This window comes from Polypterus senegalus, chromosome 4 (assembly GCF_016835505.1).
Source record: "Polypterus senegalus isolate Bchr_013 chromosome 4, ASM1683550v1, whole genome shotgun sequence".
In the NCBI taxonomy this organism is placed as follows: domain Eukaryota; kingdom Metazoa; phylum Chordata; class Cladistia; order Polypteriformes; family Polypteridae; genus Polypterus; species Polypterus senegalus.
In genome coordinates this window covers 23,928,132-23,937,645 of record NC_053157.1, presented here as the reverse complement: position 1 = coordinate 23,937,645, position 9,514 = coordinate 23,928,132, and positions in this window count along the sequence as shown.

Genomic DNA, 9,514 nt, shown 5'->3' with positions numbered 1-9,514 from the left:
TATATAACACTTTTCTCGCTACACAAAGCACTTTTTACAGTGAGTGAGCAGCCACTTCAACCACCACTAATGTGCAGCATCAACCTGGAAGATGAGATGGCAGCCACACATTATTGGTTAGATGGTGAAGGGTTGAGAGAGACAGCCAATTAGAGACCGGAGATGATTATGGGGTGAGAATGACCAGGCTGTGGTGTGCAATTTAGCCAAAATATCGGAATATCTTTAATGACCACCGAGTGTCAGGACCTTGATTTTATGTCTCATCTGAAGGATGGCACCATGTTTACAGCACAGTGTCCCCGTCACAGAACAGGGTCATTGGGATCCACATTCAGATCACAGGCATGTCATAAAGGCACTTGCTAGCCTGCTGGCCTCACCAACACCATTTCCAGGAGCACCCCAAGCTTTTCCTGATTGGTCTCCCATCCAAGCACTGGCTGAACCCAAACATGCTTAGCTTCAAGTGGATGACCTTTTCAGAAGTGCATGTGTTATGACCAGCTGGCAACAGAGGAGAGGAAAATTATAACTTGGTCAGAAGCCTCCCTGGAGAAAATAAACTTCTAAGGGGTCCAGAATCAGTGATAACAGACAATATCAAAGACAGTCAGACACAGTTAGAGACCTGAAGACCTCAGCCAATTTGGACAATTAGCTTGTTGGGTTGAACGGCCTGTTCTTGTCACAACTGTTGTAATGGATGGCCGGCCATTTATCCCGGCCAATACCCCCAAGCCGCCAGGTGGAGCCCTCCTTGCAGCGTGGAGGTCCCCAGAAGACCAGCAGGGCATCATGGACATTGGAGTTTTTATGCAAAGCCCTGCTGGATGCCGTGGGGGCCACAGGAGGGAGCTGCAGGGAGGACCGAGGGCTTCTTCGTGCCCTGTGACCCGGAGGTTCGTCACAGGAAGAGCGACGGACTTCCGGGTTGAAGAAAGGGACTATTTACCCTGACCCGAAGGGAAAAGGACTTGTGGACTATTGGGCAGAAACACTACCGGGTCAGGGATTATAAAAGGACTATGGGAACTCCCAGACAACGAGCTGAGCTGGGTGGAAGGGTGGCAACGCATCTGGGAGCTGGAGGATTGGTTTATTGTTTATTATTGTGGTTTATTGTAATTATATGAGTATTGTGGAGGAGAGTGTGCTTTGTGCACTGTGGCGACAAAATAAAGTCAACTTGAGGACTTTTACCTGGTGTCTGGAGTCGTGGACAGGGGTTCAAGGGAGCGAGAGTGCCCCCTATCGTTCACACTGTTCATATGTTCTAATGTTTAAACTGATCACCTACAGTATTTACTGCTGGCTATTCTACAGTAGAGTTTGTGCTGTTAATGTTATTTTCAATGCTATTTCTCTTGAAAATCTACTGTGCTCTTGAAAATACATTAGACATAAGGGCGGGATGGGCCACAGGACATCCTTAAGGTAAGATCAGTCTTTTGGAAGACACATCAGAGTATCGACAACATTTCAAATGCAATAAGATAAACTAATTATTACATTATTGCATGCCACACAATGTCCAATCCAAGTACATAAATTCATTTAAGGAGTTAAAACATCTACGGTGGTTCAGAAAGTACTACCTTTCTGCACACTTTATTGTGTTGTTTTATTTTAAATGGAAATTGAAGGGGTTGGAATACTTTTCTGAACCACTGCATGCCTATTATAAAGGGTCTTAATCTTGATAATCCAGTTTTCTGCACCCATACTCATTTGGTAAATTGGTGACTGTAAACTGGCTCAGGGTTAGTGACAGTCACTGGAGCCCTTTAGCTGTCCCCTATGCACACACACGTGACAGAGAATTTTACTTACTTCACCAGCAGTATAGAACATTTAGTGATAGTACAAACCAGTAAAAACAAATTGCAAACTATTCTATCAGTGTTAAGCACAGGGCTATGCACAAAATACAAACAGTGACTATTTAATATGCAGTAGAACCTTGGAACCCAAATGTCTCCAGACTTAAACCATTCAGAACATGAACAGGTTGTTTGATTTTTTTATGCTCACAAACAAGCAAAACATCAGAACACAAACCTCCTGATAAAACTTTTACAGATCAAGATGCGGCCTTGAAGAGCTGAGACAAAGCCAAACAGGCCTACGTCCACTGTATAAAAAATTAGCAGGAGACAGTATTTCTGAGGCAATCATTTGCAAAAAAGCAACGTTGATATGTGACGATTTATTGAAAAAAAAAAACTCGGAACTACTGCTTATATAGGCGGTGACAGTGAGTTTAAAGCATCAAGGGGGTGGTTTGAAAAATTTCACTTTAATATGATTTGTATCATTAGTTTTGTATGTATATAGTGTGGTCTATAGCGGTTTATCATCCCGACCAATACCCCCAGGCCGCCAGATGGAGCAATCCCTGCAACATGGAGGTGCTCCGAAGACCAGCAGGGAATCATGGACAATGGAGTTTTCATCCACAGCCCTGCTAGATACCACAGGGGCTGCTAGAGGGAGCTTCAGGGATGAGCAAAGAGTCATATGTGCCCTATAACCCGGAAGTGCGTCATAGGCAAAGCGACAGCAGAAGTGACGTACTTCTGTGATGAAGAAAAGGACTTTTTATCAAGGACTGTGACAGCTGAGCTGGGTGGTAGGAGGGCAATGCATCTGGGAGTGGAGGAGAGTTTATTATTATTGTACTTGGTTGTTTGAATGAGTATTGAGGAGGACAGCATGCTTTGTGCACTGTGCTGTGAAAATAAAGTCAACGTTTGGACTTTTACTTGGTGTCTGGAGTCTTGGACAGGGGTTCAAGGGAGCAATAGCGCCCCCTATCTGTCACAATAGGTATAAATAAGCAATCACTTTAGGGGTCTGGAATGGATTAATCCTATTTACATTATTTCTTATGGGGAAATTCGATTCGAAACTCGACAAGCCTTCTGGAATGGATCAAGTTTGTGTTCTGAGGTTCTATGCCAACGTGTAAGTTCTAACTGGTGGGATGATTTAATAGTTGTATTAATAGTATACTTCATGAGGGTATGCAGTACATATTGAAATGTTCCATGATGGAATGGCATATTGTCCAGGATTGTTTCCCACCTTCTGCCTAAATCTGAATTTAAGCAGATTTAAGAAAGCACATATGTATGATTGAACCTATTTGTCTATATATACAGAGATGACTTTATAATTTCCAGTCCCACTTGAAAGGCAGCTAAATCAATGTCTTGTTAGCTTGAGTCCACTGCCTATCTTGTTGAATCTGGTGGGGTGACATCATCGAGGAGATGAAATGAAATCAGACATTGCTTCATATTAAATCAGTTTAAAAGGACTAATAATGAAACAATATGTGGTATTTCATTTTTCTCATAAATGAACATGATGCAGTTAATTAAGTTTTGACTGTAGATGAGCCTGGTGGCACAGCAGTAGTTGTGTTTTCTTTCACATTTTAGTGAATTGCATTTCATTTCCTAGATGTGGTGAGCTCTGTGTAGGGTTTTGTTTTTTCATGTACACTTCATGTACCACTTTTTCTTTTCCTTCTTCTTCCTGGGTACAGTTGGAAATATGCTGATTGGTGACAATAAAGCTTTGGTGTGTATGTACATGTGCTCCTCAACTTGACTGACACCACCATCCAGGGTTTATAATTAATTTATGGTGACCCACAAATCTGAAATGAAACTTTTTGTAAAGAATTTGATGGAATCTTCGGAATCACATACCTTTATAAAGCCAGATTGTTTATGGTATGCTAAACAAAAACATCAAATTTGATCTTTTTATGCATTCTTTCTTTCCATTTCTCACTTTTTTTAAGACTGAAAAATATTCAAGTGAGCTCATTCACGAAAGGAAAATGAAAACACCAAACAGAAATTTCAAGTGAAGACAGTTATTGTCCATCCTCACTTTAACTCTACAACATATTCCAAAGATCTCATGCTCCTTCAGGTATGCATTTTATCTATCCAGTTCTTAGACAGCTTCCATTCACAAAAGTGAAATCAAAACAGTATTTATTGGTTGGTTATACATTAGACAGTGAATTTTAGCAGTCTAGTGCTGAAGAAGAAGGAGTGTGACACCAATTCCTGAATAAAAAGAAGGACTTTGGTCTTTAAATCCTGAGGCTGAATCACTTAGCCAGCCTGTGCCCCAACTGAAAATAAAAAAACAAAATAAATGTGTCTCAGATGTAGTAATTCACCTTCGAAAAGGGCATCAGCCAAATAAAAAGAAATTAACTGTGTCATGAAACATGCATTTTGTTTCTTAGTTACACACTTGTTTAAAAAATTCTTCATTTATTGAAGTGACACCTTATGAAAATTAAATACAGTGAACTGTCTATTATGATTGGATTCTTCTTTAATTTTTGTGTACTTTTCCACAACAATCAATATCTTCTAGATGTCCTTTAAGGAAAGAAATACATTTCTGTAGTTTGACATTTTGCAGTTTGTGTTTTACCTAAAAGCTTTATTAAAAAGTTAATTATTTGTTATGATATTTCTTTAGGCGGCACGGTGGCGCAGTGGTAGCGCTGCTGCCTTGCAGTTAGGAGACCCAGGTTCGCTTCCCGGGTCCTCCCTGCGTGGAGTTTGCATGTTCTCCCCGTGTCTGCGTGGGTTTCCTCTGGGCGCTCCGGTTTCCTCCCACAGTCCAAAGACATGCAGGTTAGGTGGATTGGTGATTCTAAATTGGCCCTAGTGTGTGCTTGGTGTTTGTGTGTGTCCTGCAGTGGGTTGGCACCCTGCCCAGGATAGGTTCCTGCCTTGTGCCCTGTGTTGGCTGGGATTGGCTCCAGCAGACCCCCGTGACCCTGTATTCGGATTCAGTGGGTTAGAAAATGGATGGGTGGATGGATATCTCTTTAACACCATTTTGTATGAGCAATGGGCGTTTCCTTCATTACTTAGGTAATATTTCCCATGATTCACTGGTATGGTGAGACTATTTATCAGTGCGATTGTCCAATTTAACCGAGACTGGATAAAAACCTGTGAACCCGTTGCTGATCAGTTCCTTGAATGTTGTGCCTTAAATAGCATTTTTCTTTGAAATTTTGGTCTATGATTTTGGGTTTGCCCTTTTTGTTTTGAAGAAAGATAAGGTTGCCTTCTGGTAAACAAACTTTGTGCACCTCTGATTATGTTTTCTCTTCCAGCCCTTTTCAAAAAGTTTTTAGTTCTGGTAGTACAACTGCAATTTTCATCCATCAAAGTTGAGATGGTGGACTCTAACGAGTATTGTGTTTAAATTGGTGAATCATCAGTAGAGTGGACATAAATATTTGGCCACCAAGGGCCACATTTTCAGCAGACACTTCAGTTGCAGACTTCTGGTTCTGAATTCAAAGCTTCTTTATTTAAAGGAGAACTCCACCAGAAATATTTTTTTATATGTTACCCCATGTAATTTGTAGTGATAGGAAAGAAAAATTTTAATCTCATATTTTCAAGAAGAGAGGTAATGTATGATATAATACAAGCCAACAGTGACCAATGCTGTACAATGTTAAAAAAAAGAAAAAAACTTTTTTTTTTTTTAATCTCACATGAATTCCATTGCATAGTCCAAATATTAATTATGTATTTGTATGCTCAAAAGTGCAAAACATGATTTTTTTTGCTAAAATATTGTCAAATAGATGCCCCCTGAAAATCAGCACATATCATAAACAGGAGACACATAGGATTACCTTTTTGAATGGCAGGTCCACCTCACACCTTCATTCATTGGTCAAGAGTCCTCTCTTCAATTCAAAAGACAAAGCAATGTGATTTTAGTTTCCTGCTTATGATGTGCACTGATTTTTCAGGAAGTATCGATTTAACCATATTTTAGAAAATAAAAATGCATGTGTTTTGGACATTTTCTATACAGCTTGATAACTGACGTGAATAATGTGGCACAAGTAACATGAGATTTTATTCTTTGGTCCATGGACTTTTTCACATTGTTTGCAATTGAAGAACATTGGTCACAATGGGTTTGTATTACATTATAAACTCTTTTTATCACCGTTCTATATAAAAACACCAGAGTAAAAAGTTTTCTTGGCCATCGCTACAAACGATATGAGATAAGTAACATATTAAAATAATATATATATATAAAATTTTTGGTTGGAGTATTCATTTAAAGAAACCACTTGATGTAGTAATTCTGGGTAATTTTTTCTTACATCACAGATGCACAGAGCCATAACTTTCAGGATATGTTTAAATATAATTCACCAATCACAAAGCAGCACTTGCTACAGCCCACCATCTCAGCTTTGCTGGGTGAAAATAGCAGTTTTCATTTCAAGGTGTATTTCATGTTTATGTGTTCCATATTATGGTGTGTTTAGTGTCACTGAAATATATAATTAAGAAATATTTAAACAAATACATACATATATGAGCAGCAAAAGCATATTTCCATACCATATAATGTTCTAAGACTGCTTAATCCTGAGTAGGGTCGCAGGTCGCTTTAGTCGATCCCAGCAAGCATCTATATATATAATTCACTAAGGCAAGACAACCATGAAAAGCACGCCGGAAGGGGCGTGGATTCACTAAGTCGCCGACAAGTGAGACACCTATGGCGCACACAGGAAGGAGCCACGCCCACCAACTCCAAGACCTTTGGATACGACGACAACTCGCAGGGCCACGCCCACCAACTCGGACGCGACAACACAGAAAAAATGGCGTCATTTATGTTCGTCTGTCGTAGAGGCCACATGCAGTGCAGGTCAGGTTAATGTCATTTACGTTGAGTGTTCATAGAGGCATGTTTCTCGCGGAGGTGAATCGCCATAAGCAGCGTGTGAAACGGTTTACGAGGGGTATCCCATGGGATCCTTAAAACAATCCTTTAAAACTGAGGTTAAAGCACAATGAAGGAATCAGTCTTTAAAAACCAATAAGCCCTGTGCCTCTGTTTCATTACCGTCTTACCTGCTTCACCAATGCAGGCTCTGCAACAGTCGAGACGCTCTGTCAGCAGCTGACCTTCTCTGTGCCTGACCGGTTCACACAGAGGCAGCGCAAGAGAAAGCCGCGCCCAGAGACAGACAGAGGCACACACACAGGCAGCTGGTGGGTGGCTCTCCGTGAGTTTCTCTTGCGAGCGGACACATGACCAGGCGGTGTGTATGCCTCGAGAACGAGGCTGGACGCGGCTTGCGACGGGCACATGAGCAGGCAGTGTGTATGCTTCGAGTGCGAGGGTGGATGCGACAGGACCATCTAGGAAAAATCATGTTGCGGATGTGATTCGCTGTATGCAGTGTGTAAAACAGTTTGTTTGTCGCAGATGTGAATCGCTGTATGCGGCGTGTAGAACAGTTTGAGGGGTGTCCCTGTGTCTTTCCAGAAGTGTTCAACCATCAATAAATAATTATGCGGCATTTGTTATGCCGCGGGTTCACTATTGTGTTGTATTTTGCTCTCTCTGTTTTAGACAACCGTGTCTTTCCAGAAGTGTTTACCATTCAATAAACAATTATGCATGAGATTGAGCGTGTGTCTAGGCGTGGGTAAGCCGTTGGACCCCATTCGGGCTGCAAACCGTGGAATTGCCACTAAGTGCGACTCATACGCTCCCACTGTTTTTGTCCCTACCCTTTATAAACACCCCCCTCCCACACGTTGACTGTTAATAGAGGCATGTTTCTCGCGGAGGTGAATCGCCATATGCAGCGTGTAAAACTGTCTGCAAGGGGTATCCCATGGGATCATTAAAACATTCATTTACAACTGAGGTTAAAACACAATGAAGTGAGCAGCCTTTAAAAAACGAGTTTTCGGTTACAAAGCACGACCGCGTGCAGCATAGCAAAGTGTTGTACATGCTACATACAGCAATTCGCATCCGCGACAAACATGCGTCTTCTTAGATGCTCCTGCACTTTGTACACACCCTCCCACCTCGCACGCCGCACGGACGATTGTGTGTTGGTTCGTTCCGTGCATTGTTTCAATGTTGCTTTTCTTGCTGATTTATTACATTACCGATTTTGCAAATGTTAAATTTTCTCCCTGTGCTTAAAAATGATTAAAAAAGCGGCCTGATTATGCGGCGTATGGTACGCCGCGGGTTGGCTAGTAAGGAATAATGCCTCTGGACAGACACAATGCCATTGCAGGGCAAAAAACGTATTTCATTAGACATTTATTTATGCTCACATTTCCTTTTGTTATGATTTATCATCACATTTTTTATTTGCATATTTAGCTAATTTTGTCTGAAATATTCATCAAAGGTTTTGGCTGATTTAAAACCTGACAAAAGTCTGCTTAATCTCACTCCATTAAAAGTAATTCCTGTATTGCTTAAAATATTCAATTACACCCTCTGGTTACTAATCTGAATCAAATTTTATTTATAAAACACATTAAAAACAGCCATACTGAACCGAAGTGCTGAACAAGATAAGCTATAAGAAACAATTGAAATATTGTAAATATGAGAATGAAACAACAGTAATGAACAGTTAGGGTACCATCCTGGTCACCCAGTATACTTGGATTGGAAAAAATGAAAAAATTGTTTTGGAGACATCTTTACAGATGTGAGTTCACAACAGAACTGACAAAGATGGCAGAACTTCCATTTTTGAGTGCTTCTGGCGGGAAGAGATGGCTTCAGGTGGACAGACACCGTGAGTGACATCATATGTGTTATAGCTGTCAATCATCCAGTCTGTAGAGGGAGGCAGAGATACGTACATTGGAACACAGCGCCAACGCCTGGAGCAGCAATAGAATTACAGTCACTAAAGCCCTTTGTCTGTACCCTATGCACATTCGTATGACAATACTGTATATATACGCACAACAAAATTACAATAATGACAAACTGTACATAAAATATACACTTAAAATATTCAAGCACATACAGTACACACTAATAATCATAAAAGGTACATGAAACAACCCATACAAACATAACATTTAACCTTTTAAGGGTTTAAAGGCCAGTGAAAAGAAATAAGTCCTTAACGATGACTTGAAAGTAACAAACGTTGGGGCAAATGTAATCTATACTAATAAAAGGCAAAGCCCTCACTGACTGACTGACTGACTCACTGACTCATCACTAATTCTCCAAGTTCCCGTGTAGGTAGAAGGCTGAAATTTGACAGGCTCATTCCTTACAGCTTCTTTACAAAAGTTGGGCAGGTTTCATTTCGAAATTCTATGCCTAATGGTCATAACTGGAAGGTATTTTTCTCCATTTACTGTAATGGAGTTGAGCTCGAAAGCTGTGGGGGCGGAGTTTCATGTGACATCATCACGCCTCCCACGTAATCACGTGAACTGACTGTCAATGCAGTACGTAGAAAACCAGGAAGAGCTCCAAAAAGCGCTGAAGAAAACATGCATTATATAATTGAGAAGGCAGCGAAACAATAAGAAGCGAGGGAGTGACATATACTACCATATTCATGAGTGTTGCTACTTCGGAAAAAAAGCACGGTGTAAACCTAAAGTTTAAATTAAGTTCACAGACAGGCTGCCGC